General features: G+C 49.2%; 1 protein-coding gene across 2 annotated transcripts in view; it reads left to right on the plus strand.

Annotated features, from left to right (window-relative positions):
• The first annotated feature begins 628 nt into the window (after positions 1 to 628).
• FAM107B (family with sequence similarity 107 member B) overlaps positions 629 to 17,130 on the plus strand; it is a 49,256-nt gene continuing 32,754 nt past the window's right edge. Inside the window, exon 1 of one of the 2 annotated variants that reach the window (XM_035127506.3) lies at positions 629 to 770. The gene's annotated coding sequence lies outside the window, so the exon portion shown is untranslated. Of the gene's footprint in view, positions 771 to 4,130; positions 4,270 to 17,130 lie in introns of those variants that run through there. The other variant, XM_035127509.3, reaches the window with a different exon arrangement.

Raw genomic sequence — 17,130 nt, forward strand, 5'->3', positions numbered from 1 at the left:
TCTATTAATGAATAACGTTTGCATTTTGGGGGGAAAGGTTTCTTTTCAAAGCTTAATTGGGGAGGGGAAATAATCCTTTTGACTTTCCACTTTGCTAGGGGAGGCTTCTTCTCCAATCTCAGCCCCCTTCTCAGGCTCCGTGCCTGCCTCTCGCCAGGGAGGCGCACCGAGGACGGCCGGGGCTCCGCGCGGCTCGCGGCTCCCTCTGGCGCGCAGCTCCCACCGACGGCGGACAGAAGGGAGCGGGCCTCGCTCTTCCGTCGTGGGGACTGAGCTCCGAGCTGAGTGGGACCGGGCTGCCCCGAAGGCGGCAGTGGGCGCCGCTGGGCTCCTTTTCGGCCACCGCGCTCCGCGGAAGCTCATTGGCAGGGAGACTCGCGCAGAACTCGCGCGCCGTTCCGCGGGTGGGCGGGCGCGGAAAGCAGCCCGATTCGGTGCGCCTTCCTGCCCCCGACGGTCCGCCCGAGACGCCGCCGCGCTGCTCACGCGCCCGAAACAACAAAGGCGGCGGCGGCGGCGGAGGGGGCGAGACACAAAGCGGCGGCGGCGGCAGCGCCCCTCGAAGCGGGGCGGAGCCGCGGCCCGTGACTCAGCAGCCCGCGCGCCGGCAGGATCCGCCCCGCGGCGCCTGCAAGGCGAGCCCGGGCGCCGAGCGAGCACCGAGTGAGTGAGGGACGGACGAGCGCGGGAAGGAGCCGAGACACGCCTTGGCGCCCCGACGGGGCTACGGCCGGAGGAGAGGGACGCCCCGAGAGCAGCTCCGCGCCGAGGTGAGGGCTTCGCTCCGGGCGCTTCCTTGGCGCACAAAGGCGCGCGGGCTGGAACAGAAGGGGCGCGCGTTCGCGGCAGGGGCGCGCGGGGCACATGCGGTCGGAGGGCGCGCGCGGGACGCAGAGGTTTCCCCGAAGCAAGGGAGGCCGAGGGCGGCCGAGGAGCTGCTCTCCATCCCCGCCCGCTGCCCCCCAGCGCAGACGCTGCGCTTACCGGGGTCGCTCGCGATGCGCGGCCGAGGGGCTCCCGCTCCGCCCCGGGGTACCTCTTCCTCGCGCCCGCCTCGCCTTTGTCCTCGGGGTATCTGTCCGCGGCTTTGTCCGTGGAGGGAGGGAGGCTCAGAGGAGCCGCGCGGAGACTGCACTGCGCTTCGGGGCGCAAAAACCACGGAGAGGGATCGCGGGGGGGGGGCGTGCTTGGAGAGCGGAGGTCGCTTTAAAGTCCCGTGGCTACTGCTTTGCCCAACCTCCCTCCGCGGAGCTTTCTCATTCTTTCTTTCTCTCTCTCTCTCTCTCCCCACCCCCCTTGAGTGGCGCCTCTTTCCTGCCGGCTTTAAAGGGCTCCTGGGCGAAACCCGCCTCCGGCTGCTGCTTCCCTGGTCCTCTTGGCCCTTTCCCGCCCGGCCACTTTCGGCGCGCCCCTCGCGAGGCGCTTCCCGGCGGGGCTCCCTCCCGGCTCGCGGGTCTCGGACGCGCCTGGTGCCTTTGTGAATGGGTCGGGGGTCGGGAGGGGCCTAGGCCCTTAAATGGGCAACGCTTCTTGGCAAAGGCGGCCCGCGAGCGGGGCAGAGTGCGGCCCCTTCCCCAGGAATTGTGCAGGAAGGCGACAGGGATTATTTGGCTCCACAGGCATGGCCTTCCTCATTTTTCGTTTTAGCGCACATAGCAGCGGTTTGGGGTTAAGCCCGATACGAATCGCGATGTGCGTGTGTGTGCTTTTTCCTTTTAATACTTATTTTGGACCTTGCCAGTTGGTGTGGGAACGTGGACTAAGAAGTGTTTAATTCCAGCCTCCCGTGTCCTGCCGTCAATCTAAAGTAGCTGCAGATGTTCTGCATATGGGCTTTAAACAACATTGCAGGGAATGCTACCTCTGGGTAAGGGATTTAGAGCGACTGTATGCGTGAGAGAGAAACATTCGCATAAACTATACTGTACACACACCAAACTGAACTGTAATGGCAGACAACCGCATTCTGTTGCCTTGCTTCCCAGATGACGTTGAACTCCAACTTCCATCTTCCCCAGACATCATAGCCCATTGTCAGGGGGGATGGGAGTTGGAGCCCATTGGAAGGATATTGGATATTGGAAGGCCAACTTAGCTCCGTTGGGAAGAGCAGGGGCCTGATAGCACCAAGGTTGTAGACGGGACAGCTGCAAATTCCTGCATTGCAGGGGGTTGTGCTAGATGAGCCTCAGGGTCCCTGCCCGCTCTACAGTTCTATCATTCTGTATGGCCTCCTATGCCAGAAGAAGGGCATTAAGCCTTTCAATGCAATCAGTGACTTGCAAGTGTTGCTTCACAAGGTTTGGAGCCAAGTCTTGTCAATGCTGCTGTTCGACAGTGGAATTTGCTACCAAGGAGTGTGGTGGAGTCTCCTCCTTTGGAGGTCTTTAAGTAGAGGCTTGACAGCCATATGTCAAGAATGCTTTGATGGTGTTTCCTGCTTGGCAGGGGGTTGGACTGGATGACCCTTGTGGTCTCTTCCAACTCTATGATTCTATGATTCTAGAGTATCAGGAATTCCCTGGCTGGGGGTCTGTTCATCCACTCCCTCATTCCGTCTCCAGCAGCCAGGTGTGTTGTCTGGGCACTTGCAAGCAAGACCTGGTGGTGATCTCTCCTATCTGGTACTGTATTCAGATGCCCCTGAACTTAGAGGCACCACTGAGCCAAGGGGGCTGCTTTTCCCTTCCTAGACCTGCCCCCCAGGTTCCTCGAATCTGCTTTAAAAAACTTTTCTGCACTAGTCTCCCTTGCAGTGTTTCCCATAAATTAGTTTTGTGAAGAAGAAACTCTTCTTTTGCAATTTCTGAACCTGCTTCCAGTAAACTTTATTGAGGGGAGTAGGAGTTCTACAACTGAGAAGAGGGGGCGGGGGAGTTTTTCTCTCCAAAACACTAATATGTAATTTTATAAATCTGTCACGCCTCCCCATACCTAGTTGTCTCACTTCTCAAAACCAGAAAATGTGGTCTTAAAAGCATGAGTAATCATGTACATTCTTGCAAGTATCTTACATACCATTTGTTTCTCTTTGGAAGTCCCTGCAACCCTTCTCTGTAAAAACCAAAACAATAAGGATCATTTCTGTCTGGGTCTGTCTCTGTTCTCCAAGAAGTGATGTTAGCTGCTTCACTTGCTGAGCCTGGGAAGTCCACTATTGCTATTGTGTGTTTATCTAAAGCAGGGGTGGCCAACTCCCAAGAGACTCTGATCTACTCACAGAGTTTACAACTGGGAGTGATCTACCCCCTTTTGGGGGGTTCAGGTCAAAGCTGTTGAGTTTTTTTTAAGGAAGGGAAGCCCTGTTTTTTGGGGTTTAGGTCAAACTTGTTGAGCTTTTAGGAGGGAGGGAGGCCCATTTTTGTTTAGGGCTTCAGGTCATAGTTCAGCTTTTTTAGGGAGGAGGAAAATTTTGGGTGAGCTTTTTTAGGGGTGCCAGTGATCTAGCAGTGATCTATCACAGACATCCAGTGATCTACTGGTAGATCACAATCTACCTCAGGGGTCTCCAAACTAAGGCCCGGGGGCCGGATGCGGCCCAATCGCCTTCTCAATCTGGCCCGCGGATGGTCCGGGAATCAGCATGTTTATCACATGAGTAGAATGTGTCCTTTTATTTAAAATGCATCTCTGGGTTATTTGTGGCGCCTGCCTGGTGTTTTTACATGAGTAGAATGTGTGCATTTATTTAAAATGCATCTCTGGGTTATTTGTGGGGCATAGGAATTCGTTCATATTTTTTTCCAAAATATAGTCCGGCCCCCCACGAGGTCTGAGGGACAGTGGTCCGGCCCGCTGCTGAAAAAGCTTGCTGACCCCTGATCTACCTGTTGGACGTGCCTGATCTAAAGTATTTGAGTACTTTGGTGGCACTTACAACCCCCCCCCCCAGGGGCTGTTGCCAGGCCTCCTTTCCCTGAGGGCATTTAAAGAATGCAAAGGTAGAAGCAGCTGCTGGGCCACAAGGATTTGCAGCAGATGTGGAGCAAAGTTGGAAGCAACTGGTAGGGGAAACTCCTGTGTCACTCTTTCAGTTGGGGTATTGCACAGAGGTTAAAATTGTGAGGTGTAGTCACTGGATTGGTCCATTGACTCTTCCTGATCTCCCACCCCCTCTGACTTCTTGTAACTTTTAACTGTGCCTCTTCCTTCCTTCCTAACTGACAAGTGCTGGAGCTGGTTAACATGGGTTCATCTTGAATATTTTTTGCTGCTTCAGGAGTCACTAACTCTAAGAGGGCTTTGCCTGCAGCAACACCTGTTGCCCTGGTAAGTTCAAAAGAGCAAAAAGCAACCTGTTTGTTGCTGTTCCGAATACTTTTGGCCATGCTGAGAAGTGAGCATTTTGTGGCAAGCCGTTGGCGTGACAGCCTAAAATTGTCTGAAGTGACTATTAAATGTTTGTCAGTACATAGTTTTTGCTCTATATGCACACTGTCCAACCTTCCCTTGGAATAGTTGGGCTGACTTAGTCGAAGGTGTGTTTCTTCTGTTTTTATTTTTAGTATCATGCATATAAGGTGTCCAGCGCTTGGCAGAGGAGTCAGAGAGCAGGATTGTCTTACAGAGCTGGGTTCAGTGTACCTTGCGCAGCCGCAGCAAAAGAGAGGATGGTCAACAAAGGCAGGAAAGGACCTTTGAAAGGAAATCAAGTTTCTTAGTGAAGCAGCAGCAGGGCAAAGAAAGTAGGCTTGCGGTCCGTTGCAGGCTAAATTATGTGTTGCATTTTGCACCCTGCCTTTAAACAATGAACTCAAGAATGGCTTGCAAGAAATCTTGCAGAGCAGGATGGCTCTGCTCTTCCTCCACAGTCAGCCGGTGATGCTTCTGAATCCCAGATGCTGGAAACCACGGCAGAGGCAGGATCTTGCCTTCGGATCCTGCTTGCAGGTTACCCCCAGGCATCTGGTCGGCCACTGTGAGAACAGGGTGCTGGACTAGATGAGCCCTTGGCCTGATCCAGCAGACTCCTTGTAGTCCTTGCATCATTGCATTTTACACCTGCAAAAATTCTGTGAGTTAGATTTAAGTTAAGAGGGAAGAGGCCAGACACATCCCTCTGAGCTTCATGGCTGAGGGGGAAATTTGTGTCAGGGTCTCCTCAATCCTGGCCTTCAGCTCTCCTTGGACATTGACTACAAATCAGCAGAGGTTGATCTCAAAATGAGGTTTGCTTGGAAGTTGTTCTGAAAAAGCATAGTTTTGGACAAGACATACTCTGCTTGGGATGGGACTATGGCCATAGGAGCATGTTTGATTCTTGATGGCTGGAGTCACAATGGGCAGGCAGCAAATTTATGGTGTCCCCCGCTGCATGCCTTTCCCCCTTCCTTGTAGAACAAAGTGGCTGCCATGATGGGGCATTGCAATGTTTTGCTTTTGTCCTTGTTTTTATTATGTATTTTGTGTTTTATCTTGTATTTTTATGCTGTCCGGAGATCTTCGGATGAAGGGCAGTATACAAATTACACACACACACAAATACAAATTAAATTCCGGGTGTGTGAGTTACAAGTGACACTTGGAGACACTCCTGCAGTGAAAAAGGAGTCTACCTACCTTTCACCCTTTATGTGGCTGCTGAGACACATAAAGAGTTTCCTCAAAGCAAACTCCCCCCTTGACGGGGGGGGGGGGCAGCTGCTCCTCCCAACCAAGTACACAAACAAAAATAAAATACTTAACTAACTGACCAATTGTGTTTCTGAACAGCATTGCCCCCCCCCCCGTCATGAATGCTGCCCCTCCCCCTCCCCCTGCCCCTGCCAGCTTGTTGCTTCTGCTTTCTTCCTGCCTTTAACTCTTCCACCAATAAATCCTCCTTGGTGCAGTTCTCCTTAGTGCAAGAAGCCTTCACCTGGGCTGCACCACTTCAGACTCCCTTCCACGGACTCAATTCGTCCTACGAAAATTTCTTCTAGCGAGGCACCGTTTCCCATAGGAATGCATTAAAAGTCAATTAATGCGTTCCTACGGGCTCCGCGGGAACTGGTGGCAGTGGCGGCGCTTGCTCTCTTGGCTCGGGGAAGGAAGGCAGGCGCTTCCCCGAGCCAAGAGAGCAAGCGCCGCTGCTGCCAACAACAGAGCCGGATCGGACAAAGCTTCAGAAGCTTCGTCGGATCCGGCTCTGTCGGGCGGGGTGGGGGAAAGGCGAAGGAACGATCCTGCGCCTTTCCCCCACTGCTGCCAAGCCCCATGCCGGCTTTTCACGGCGAGAAGTGGTGGTGGGGGAAAGGCGCAGGATCGTTCCTTCGCCTTTCCCCCACCCCGCCCGACAGAGCCGGATCCGACGAAGCTTCTGACGAAGCTTCCGCCTCTTGCCTGCCTCCCCGGCACGGAACGCAACTTCGGATGTCTCCGAAGTTGCGTTCCGTGCCGGCTTTTCGCGCCTCTTGCCTGCCTCCCCCAGCACGGTCCGATGCTCCGCTACTCCCTCTCCCCGCCCGACAGATCCAAATGCCGGATCTGTCAGGCGGGGGGAGGGACAAGCGGAGAACCGGTCCGATGCTCCGCTACTCCCTCCCCCCGCCCGACAGAGGCAAATGCCGGATCTGTCGGGCGGGGGGAGGGACAAGCGGCTCTGAACCCTGGAGCCGAAGTGCGGTGGTGTGGGGGTGTTTTGCCGCCTGCCTTCCCCAAGCCAAGGGGAAGGCAGGCGGCAAAAAGCCCTGGCAATTTTTCGCTGCCCGCTGGACTTTGCAGTCGGAGGTTTGTTTTTCTATGGCCATGCTTCGCAGGACGAAGCGGCGGCCATAGAAAACCTCGGTGTCTTGTGAGGCAACCTCCGATCACAAAATCCATTTGTCTAGCGAAAAATTCGTCTTATAGGGCATTCGTTAAGCGAGGCACCACTGTATGCTAGCATTTAGCGTTCCAGCTGTTTCCTTTTGAATGTGAGCCCCCCCCTCAACCTCAGGCTGTAGCGTGCAAAGACAGGCACACCCTCCGCAGTGAGTACCAGGCCTTGGTTCAGGCTAAAGGCACTGGTTTTATAAGCATTGCTGTCATTCTATGCCAGCAGATGTGCATGATGTATAGGTCTCTGAGTGTCACCACTGAAGTCCTCTCCTTCAGTTAGAAGGCTTAGTTTTGGTCTAAATGATGGGAATGACACAGTCATCCATTCATAGAGTGCCCTTTCTGTATAATAGCCATGTGACCTCATATTTGCTTACTGTCCTTTGTCCTGCTGAAAATTAATAAAAATCACATTATTGAAGGCAGAGTGTCTAGATGGGCGTCTGCTGGTACAGAGTGACCACATGGGGACGACGACCACATGAGCTCACAGAATGCTTGAAAATGCAGGTGTTTGGGGAGTGATAGAGGAGGCACCAAACAAACTGTAGGTTAAAAGAGGTTCACCACAAAAAGCTCAGCACATTAGAAAGTTACATTGATCTTTATCTTATCACCATCTTTCAAAAAATAAAAAAGGAACGTTTGTTCCCTTGCTTCCTCTGTTCATTCAGATGGGTCCACCTCCTCTTGACAGCCTGTCCTCTTGCTGCCCTGCAGGCAGATTGCAACCACAAACACCCTGAACTTTTCCTTCAGCAAAAGGCAAAGCTTTCGATTGCTGCAATTGAGATTATTTTGCAGTGACTAGTTTTATGAAACAGTTCTGTGTTTAGGTAGTGCTGTCTTTGCATTCCTTTTTATTGAGGTCTTTACAGTACAAAACTATAAATGGGGAAGAGTTCCACAGCAAAATGCATTTTGTTTTGGTTTTTTGGAAAGACAAGCCTCTTCCAGTCCCCTCTCAATGTAGCCAAGATTGGCCAGTTATAACGCAGGCTCCACAAATATCAACCGATGCACATTAACCCAAGTCTTCATAAGTTGTTCCCAATATTAAACATTTCCAAACTGAAACATAATTTTTAAGTGGTGGTGGTGGAACTTGTTTTTAGTGTTTTTCACCGTGTAAGCGATAAAGACATTCCAAACAGGGAAATGTGGTTCTGGTTTCACTGGCCTTTGATCATGTGCATCTGGTGGGTGAGTTTCTCTGCTGCTCACTTCCAGAGCTTCCTGTACCGACTGTCTATGGCATCTGTAGGGTTTTTCCAAATTGTGTAATAAGCAATCTAGCTGCATAAAAAACACAAGCTCTTTTTGTCTCTTCTGTGTCTTCTTCAAACACAGAAAGCAATCTTAGCTTGGGAGTCATCTACTCCCTGATTTTGGACCCACAGGTGCTTCTCGCTAGTGCTTATGCCAGCCCTGAAAAGTAGGCCAGTGCTGAGACCCCCCCCCCCCGTGCGACATTTGGTGGCAGGAGGCGGAGGATGGAGGCTCTTAGGTAAGCCAGGTGACGACGGGTCCGTGAGCTGTGTTTTGGCTTTGAAGACAGAAGGAAAGTTCAGGGGTAAATTTAGGGCTTTAAAGGTCAGCACCAACACTTTGAATTGTGCTCGGAAACGTACTGGGAGCCAATGTAGGTCTTTCAAGATCAGTGTTATGTGGTCTCGGAGGCTGCTTCCAGTCACCAGTCTAGCTGCCACATTCTGGATTAGTTGTAGTTTCCATTTCACCTTCAAAGGTAGCCCCATGTAGAGCGCATTGCAGTAGTCCAAGCGAGAGATAACTAGAGCATGCACCACTCTGGTGAGACAGTCTGCGGGCAGGTAGGGTCTCAGCCTGCGTACCAGATGGAGCTGGTAAACAGCTGCCCTGGACACAGAATTGACCTGTGCCTCCATGAACAGCTGTGAGTCCAAAATGACTCCCAGGCTGGGCACCTGGTCCTTCAGGGGCACAGTTACCCCATTCAGGACCAGGGAGTCCTCCACACCTGCCCGCCTCCTGTCCCCACAAACAGTACTTCTGTCTTGTCAGGATTCAACCTCAATCTGTTAGCCGCCATCCATCCTCCAACCACCTCCAGGCACTCACACAGGACCTTCACCGCCTTCACTGGTTCTGATTTGAAAGAGACGTAGAGCTGAGTATCATCCGCATACTGATGAACACCCAGCCCAAACCCTCTGATGATCTCTCCCAGCGGCTGCATGTAGATGTTAAAAAGCATGGGGGAGAGGACAGAACCCTGAGGTTCTGTGAGAGCCCAGGGGTCCGAACACTCATCCCCCACCACCACTTTCTGAACACAGCTCAGGAGGAAGGAGCGGAACCACTGTATGACAGTGTCTCCAGCTCCCAACCCCTCTAGACGGTCCAGAAGGATGTTATGGTTGATGGTGTCAAGCTGCTGAGAAATCCAGCAGGACTAGGAAACAGCTCTCACCTTTGTCCCTTTGTCACCTTTGATCATCGACCAGTGCCACCAAGGCAGTTTCAGTCCCATGATGAGGCCTGAATCCTGACTGGAAGGGATCCAAATGGTCCGCTTCTTCCAGGTGTTCAGCAACCACTCGCTCAATCACCTTGCCCAAGAATGGAAGATTTGAGACTGGGCGATAGTTGGCCATATTGGCCGCATCGAAAGATGGTTTTTTTAAGAAGCGGTTTAATAACCGCCTCTTTCAGCGGGTCTGGGAAGGCTCCCTCACAGAGAGAAGCATGATTGTGGCTTGGTATAGTGGTCAGAGTTTCTGACCAGGCCTGAGGAGACTGCTTCTCTGTTCGAACTGTGGGCTGAGAGAAAGGGCCTAGCTCACCCTCTCTGGCAAGGTGACCGTAAGGATAACATTGTGCAGGTCCTACAGACACTGCCTTGAGCCCCTTGGAAGAAAGTTGGACTAGAAATGTAATAAATAAAATTCGTAAGCCCAGGACTCGCTTCCTATTACCAAACTTGCATTCGAGTGTTGACTTCACTCCTCCGTAAAGTAACAACTGAGTATCCCACATGTTCTCTTGACTTCCTTCTGGGTAGGCACAGATAAGATGGAAAACAGCATGACGACACATTCTTCTCAGTGTGTTTTAGAAGGTAGTGGAGTGTAGGTTAGGTTTATTCTCTTAGTTGTTTTGTCTTTGCCTATTTTGTTGTTGTCTCAGGTCTTCAATCCAGACCCCCCCAAAGAGCTTGGCTTGGGCTTGGGCTTGTCTGTTCTTTCACATCAATAGGGCGAAACTGGGTGGCTCGCTGTCACATCAGATAAGGCTCTTCTCTGCTGAAGAATTTCAAGAACCAGTTTTGCAAAACCAGCGGGTTTTAGGCACACTTTTAGAAACATGTCTGCATAATCATTGTTCCAGGTAACCACAGTCAGGTTGCTATAGCATTGCCATGGTAGCCTGTTGGTGCCTGTGATTTCAGTGGGAAAATCTAGTCATTCCTTTCCTGATCAATACTGTTGTTTTTTTTTTTGGGGGGGGGAGTCCAAGATAGCGATACTCCTTGAAATATGGCCTCTATCCGTCTTACTCTAGTGAACCCTGCAGACCCAATAACCTTTTGTCAAGTGCTGGTAGCTAGAACCTTCTCCACAGCAGGTACTCTGTTACCCTCTGCCTCCCCAGTAAAATAATATGCTAGTTCACAGCACCCCACACACGTTAAATAATATCAAGACCAACAAAAAAAACCGACTGACAGATGAACAAAGAAGCCACTAAGCAGTTAAGTTAAATAATTAGTTTTTGGTTTATTAAATACAGTTATATATTATAATTATACATTTTTGTTATTTAAACTATCAATATCGCGAAATTATGGGTTTTTTTCCTCAAAGTGACACACCACCTGAGTTATGCTCGGTTTTTTGGTGAATTTTGACACCCCAAGGTCAAAAGGTTGCCCTTCACTGGTTTAGCATGTTGTCTAGATCCTTCACTGTGGTTAACCAAAGCTGCTGGGATCCTATGCAGAGAGATGAAGGGGAGGGGAGCACAGGAGCTCACTGCAGCTTGTCTGTGTCATACTAAGTGATGGTTTAGTGGTCATCACTTTTTCTTTTCTCTGCCTCCATCCACCAACAAAACAAAACAAAACAAAACAAAACAGGGAGAAATTGTGGGGTTACCTTATACAGCCCTTGGAATGTGGTGAAATTTTACCTTGGAAGAAAAGTTGCAGGATATCGACTTACTTTGCCCTCTAAGGATTTGGACAGAATTTCTATCACCCATGATATCAACAAACCAACAAATTATTCATTTAGGAGAAAATGAACAGGAAAGTAGGCTGATAATATATGTACTTAACACTCTCCCACCACTCCCAAGCAGGTATTTCGTAACTCCAGAAAAGGTTATCCCTTTTCAAAATTAAACAGTGAATTTCTTTAAAGGTCCAAGGCAACATTGGGACCAGTTCAGAAGTTGAGATGAGTTAACATTTCCCCACATTAAAGAGTTTGAGTTGTGCTTGCTTCCTACTATCCCATAATTATCCCATTTGTGCCCAGAAGTTTGGAGTCTAAAGGCGGCACAAAAAGCCCAGTGGAGCAAAGAGCTCTTGAAAAGCAAAAGGACTTGTAAAGCTTAAAGGTAAAGGGCCCCTGGATGGTTAAGTCCAGTCAAAGGCAACTATGGGGTTGTGGCACTCGTCTCGCTTTCAAGCCGAGGGAGCCGGTGTTTGTCTGCAGACAGCTTTCCGGTTCATGAGGCCGGCATGACTAAATGCTTCTGGTGCAACAGAAGCCAGATTTATCTACTTGCACTGGCATGCTTTTGAACTGCTAGGTTGGCAGGAGCTGGGACCGAACAACGGGAACTCGCCCCGTTTTGGGGATTCAAACTGCTGACCTTCTGATCGGCATGCCCGAGAGGCTCAGTGGTTTAGACCACGGCGCCACCTGCACTTGTTTGGTATTCAAATATTGATGTCGTTTTTAATGCAATAGTTTTCAGATACGTTTTTTAAAAGCTAGCACCTCAATTCCGTGTCTTCATTCACAGTCTTTCTTGTTCCTTTTTGAAAAATGGTAGAAATACAGCTGCTTAAAACTATTGCACTAAATGACCGATCGGTAATATTAATATGTTTGATTGCTTGTGGGTTTTTAAAAATTATATTGTAACTTGCCCCGGGATCTTACAATGAAGCGAGGGCTAATAAATAGTAATAAAGAAGTCTCAAGGCTGAAATGAACACATACATTCAGCTGATATTTAGAGGAAGTTTGCTGGCAAAGGAAAAGCAAGGCTAAAGCTGTGGTGCAATTTTCCTGTGCTCAGGAGATACTTGCCTTCCAGGGCCTTTGCAAGTACAGTCATACTTTGGGTTACAGAACCCGAGCGTCCACTGTACAGCACAGCCCTTCAGAGAGCAGAATACTCTTGAGTTGGGTGTGGCCTGGAGAAACCTGAACACCTTCGTACAGCCAACAGTATATTGGTATGCAAAGCTGTTGTGAGGTGAATGGGAAGTTCCCCACTTGTGATGTAAGAATTTCCATTACAGTGCAGAGAGATAGACATTGAGAATCAACTCATCTGGCTGCCAAACTCCCAGTTGACGTGCCCAGTATACCTGATGTTAAAAACACAAAATGTGTGCGATGGTGTGTAATGGTGAAGAATCTCCTCTTTGCAACCTTGAGCAATTCAAAACACATAGGAGGGCTGCTAAATGAGTTTGGCAGTGCAAATAGACCAGGCAGTGCCATCCATCCAATATATTTTTAGATTTTCTTATGAGAAGACAGGCTTTGGCGGATGGAGTGAACGAGGCCAGTTGTGGGTCCAATACTCAAGAAGGCAGTTTCTGCACGTGCTGTCCGGCTGTGTGAGAGCAGGTGGCTGAGATGCAGTCTGAGGAGTGGGGGTGGGATTGTGAACTGCGTTACAAGTGAGGTGGGAAACCTCTTAAGTCCTGGTGGGGTGGGGTGGGGTGGAGGGACTCATTCCTCTAGTTCCATCGTCAACTGCATTGTTTTTGCAGCACCTCCTTGAGTCCCCTGGAAACTGCTGCTATCAGTCTGCTGGCATGGAAAATGCTCATTTTTTTCTGCTTTCCTTTTTGTGCAAACCGTTGCACTAGATTGTTTTTCTTGCTGCTGAAGCGTTCCCCAGCCTAGAAAGGAAATAAAGAAATAAGCCACAATAGCAAGATAACATTAATTGACCCACCTTCAAGAACTACACATAGATCAACAGTTGCGTAGATGGTAAGGAAATGCTGGGCCACTTCTGCTTGGCTCTGAGAAACAGGAAACAAATGTGGTGGTTTTCCTGTCAAAACAGGAGGAGGAAGGTGGGTGCTCAGAGAGGAGGGGGTTTTGTGTTTAGATATGTGCACAACCCTCTTAAAACACAAAAGGTGCTTGTGTTCCCTGTTGGTTGAAGGTGGAAGGAAATTGTTAAAGAGACATACCGTATTTTCCGCTCCATAAGACACACCTGACCATAAGATCTACTTAGTTTTTAGAGGAGGAAAACAAGAAAAAAAATTCTGAATCAATGCCGCTGGCCCTGCCCCTCTGGTGGCGGCAGTAGCAGAGGGGGGAGCAGCCTGTTTTCGGGCTGCTCGTCCCGCCGCTGGGAGCCATAGCTCCGGGGGCAGAGGCATCCCTCCACTCGAGGGATCCCGCTGCCGTCCAGTGCCTTCGCTCCATAAGACGCACAGACACTTCCCCGTTGTTTTTAGGAGGGGAAAAGTGCGTCTTATGGAGCAAAAAATAAAGTAGTGGAGAGGAGCAGGGCATTTCTTACTCCTCCTGAGGTACAACAGTAGGGATCATTTAAAAATCAAACTCCCAGCTGTGGTATGCCCTGCTGGGAAGTAACAAACCAAAATCGGGGGTGTCTGTGATGTAGTCTTCATTCTCTTGATTATTATTTTTAAAAACTAGTGCTTGCAGAAAAAGGGAGATGCATTTCCTAGCAGGAGGTGGGCTTGCAGAATTTATTGTTTCCCAAATGTGTGAAAGGAAAAATAGGAAAAGGAAAATACATGTCTCCCTCTCTCACCCCGGCCCTTTATTGGAAGGATCCACACTTGTTTGTCTCCCATGGACTGCATTGTCAAAGAGTTTCATGTATGTTAACCACCTCAAATGTCAATTGCAGGCCATCCGTCTATATCACCTCAAGTGCCACAGATTCGTTCACCCAGGTTGCCCTGACTTAGCATCTCTTTCTCTCTGGTGGGCATGAAGCTCAGTTGAGCAGGAAGGAGCCTCTCTTGTCCCCATGGAAGCCAGGGAGGAGGACCAGCTCCTTCCCACAGGGTCACTGGCTGGGCAGTCTCAGCATCCCCGAAGCTCAGTGTGATGTCAGGTGAGTGCCAGTGAGCAGAGATCTTGGGCTGGCTGCAAAGGCTGACTAAAAATCGGGGACACTTGTCCATGCAAATAATTTGCACATTCCCCTCCATCATCTGTTGATCGGTGGATTAACAGAAGCATCTGTTGGAGCCAGTCTTCAAGGCTTAGTTCTGAAGTGCTGTAGTTCATACAGTTTACACACAACTTCTCCTGATGTAATTGGAAGAGGAGGTTCTACAATGGAACTCTCCATTCAAGTGACTTTGCTTTTGGGATCATTAGACTACCGCATGGGTGGTCAGCTTGCAGCGTTAACTAGCCCAGGCAGTTTGGGTTGGGACTTGCACTCCTATACAGGAGCAGGAGGACCTGCGGCTCTACTGTGGACCTTTCTCCTGCCTCTCCCATGCCATGGCCTGTTCCATAGATTGCCAGACTGGAGCAAAAGCACCCAAAGCATGCTGACCTACACTGGTATGATCCGCTGCTTTGGGCATGTTGCAGCCTGTTTGTAAACACAGATCAAGGACTACTGAAAGGCCAGCAAATAATAGATTTTCTGGAGAATTGCCAGGATAGATTATAGAGTGGGCATGCTCCTTTGTCCTCTTCTTCTCCACTGGTCTTCAGAGTAAATCCCATTCAAAGAACAGAAGAATTTCATAGTATCATAGAGTTGGAAGAGACCGCAAGGGCCATCCAGTCCAACCCCCTGCCAAGCAGGAAACACCATCAAAGCATTCTTGACAGATGGCTGTCAAGCCTCTGCTTAAAGACCTCCAAAGAAGGAGACTCCACCACACTCCTTGGTAGCAAATTCCACTGTCGAACAGCTCTTACTGTCAGGAAGTTCTTCCTAATGTTTAGGTGGAATCTTCTTTCTTGAAGTTTGAATCCATTGCTCCGTGTCCGCTTCTCTGGAGCAGCAGAAAACAATATTTCTCCCTCCTCCATATGACATCCTTTCATATATTTGAACATGGCTATCATATCACCCCTTAACCTTCTCTTCTCCAGGCTAAACATACCCAGCTCCCTAAGCCGTTCCTCATAAGGCATTGTTTCCAGGCCTTTGACCATTTTGGTTGCCCTCCTCTGGACACATTCCAGCTTGTCAGTATTTCTTTTTACATTGCTGGATTTTATGTGTATTGGAAAGATTGTAATTTCCACAAGACATAAGCTGAATATATTTGTGTGGAGGATATAGGAGAAGGCATTGGGGCCATTTGAAATACTTTATTCTTCAGCTTATGGGGCTGCAGAAGGGACTGAGTGCCTTTTGCTGTTAGATATATTTAAGTTATGCTTATTTTAAGTGTTCGTATGTAAATAATTCATATTCCTTTGACCTGATTTTCTGGCACTCAAATTGAATGAATACAGCCCAGCACTTGACTAATGGAAAATTCAAAGAAAATAGCCGATATCTGTTACAACAGAAATCATGAAGCGCAACAAAGTTAAGTGGTGCAAAGAAATGCCCTTTTAAAAATTGGACGAATAAGTCCTTGCCTGTTAGCTGAAAGCCTTGACTGTAGCTGTATTTTCACAAGCCAATGTGCCTTGTGAAAATGGTTGGATGTTCCCCCACTTCCTTCTCAACATGCCTGAACAAGACCTAGTGTCTCATGCCGGTATAACCCAGAGACTCAGTGTTATGTGTGAACTTGACCAGGCAGCTTGACTGGGTTTTTCCGCTGCCAACAAAACAAAATCAGATGCTGCCATTTGTTGCTGACTTATCACCATTGGTTTTGTTTGAACTGTGACTTAGCACTACATGTGAATCCAGCAGCCATTCTTCATGATGGCTAGTTTGACCAGCCCACTCCGGATGCTCACAATACTAGCTGGAAAACAAACCAAACTTTGAGGAAACAAGCTATAGTATGTTTGATCACCCATGGGACAACGCATGGCTACCACATAGTTTGTCAAGCAAACCGTGGTCTATGGTCTAGCATGTGTGAGCTGAGCATAGCAAAGTGTCAGACCACCTAGGCCCAAGATGCCTTAAACATCTACAGTGGTACCTCGGGTTACGAACTTAATTCATTCCGGAGGTCCGTTCTTAACCTGAAACTGTTCTTACCCTGAAGCATCACTTTAGCTAATGGGGCCTCCTGCTGCCACTGCGCCGCCATTGTGCAATTTCTGTTCTCATCCTGAAGCAAAGTTCTTAACCCGAGGTACTATTTCTGGGTTAGCGGAGTCTGTAACCTGAAGCGTCTGTAACCTGAAGCATCTGTAACCCGAGGTACCACTGTATATGAATCTGACTGGGTGAGAAACCCTTTTGTGTCTCGTTGTTGGTGGAGGATTATGGGGAGGCCACAAGAGAGGGGCAACCTTCTCTCCCTGGGGAAGTCATCAGGCTCCTTTCCTGCTTGTCTTCACCTTTTTGTTCTCCATGGTCTTTGGCTGTTGAACCATATCACTATTGATTTTTGTGTAATGTACTCATAGTGCCTTCTGGGCTACATTACATGAGCCAGTGATCTTTTCTCAGGAATGCACTTGTGCTCACAGTGTGTGAGTGTGCATGTGCAGGCAGGCAGACACACCAGTGGTGCAGTTTAGGCTTGTAGCTGCAATCCTGCTCCCCTGCTCATTCTCTCTATCCACCTGCCTTCACGTGCACAGTGTTAACCCTGTATTTCCCCCATTCCTGAATGCACCATTTGCGTGGTAAGAAATCATTTGGATCAGAGGTTTCTGGAGTTGTTATAAGTCAGAGAGGTCTCTGCGTCAAAGTGCCTGCTAAGATAACCCTGGGCATTGTCGTCTCTTATTGCAACAAATTCCCTGGTGAAATGCTGCTTGCGATCTCTGAGTAACAACATCCACTCAGAAGTAAGTCCTGCTTGAATTCTGTGGGGTTTACTCCCAGGTAAGTGGGGTAGGATTGCTTATTTTGGTGAGCATTTGTTTTCCTTTTCTTTTTGTACTCTTAACACATTGCAAGCAATACTTTGAGCTACTCTGTGTTAATCTTGAGATCCAATAG

The sequence above is a fragment of the Zootoca vivipara genome, chromosome 9 (genome assembly GCF_965207765.1).
Source record: "Zootoca vivipara chromosome 9, rZooViv2.hap1.1, whole genome shotgun sequence".
Classification (NCBI taxonomy): domain Eukaryota; kingdom Metazoa; phylum Chordata; class Lepidosauria; order Squamata; family Lacertidae; genus Zootoca; species Zootoca vivipara.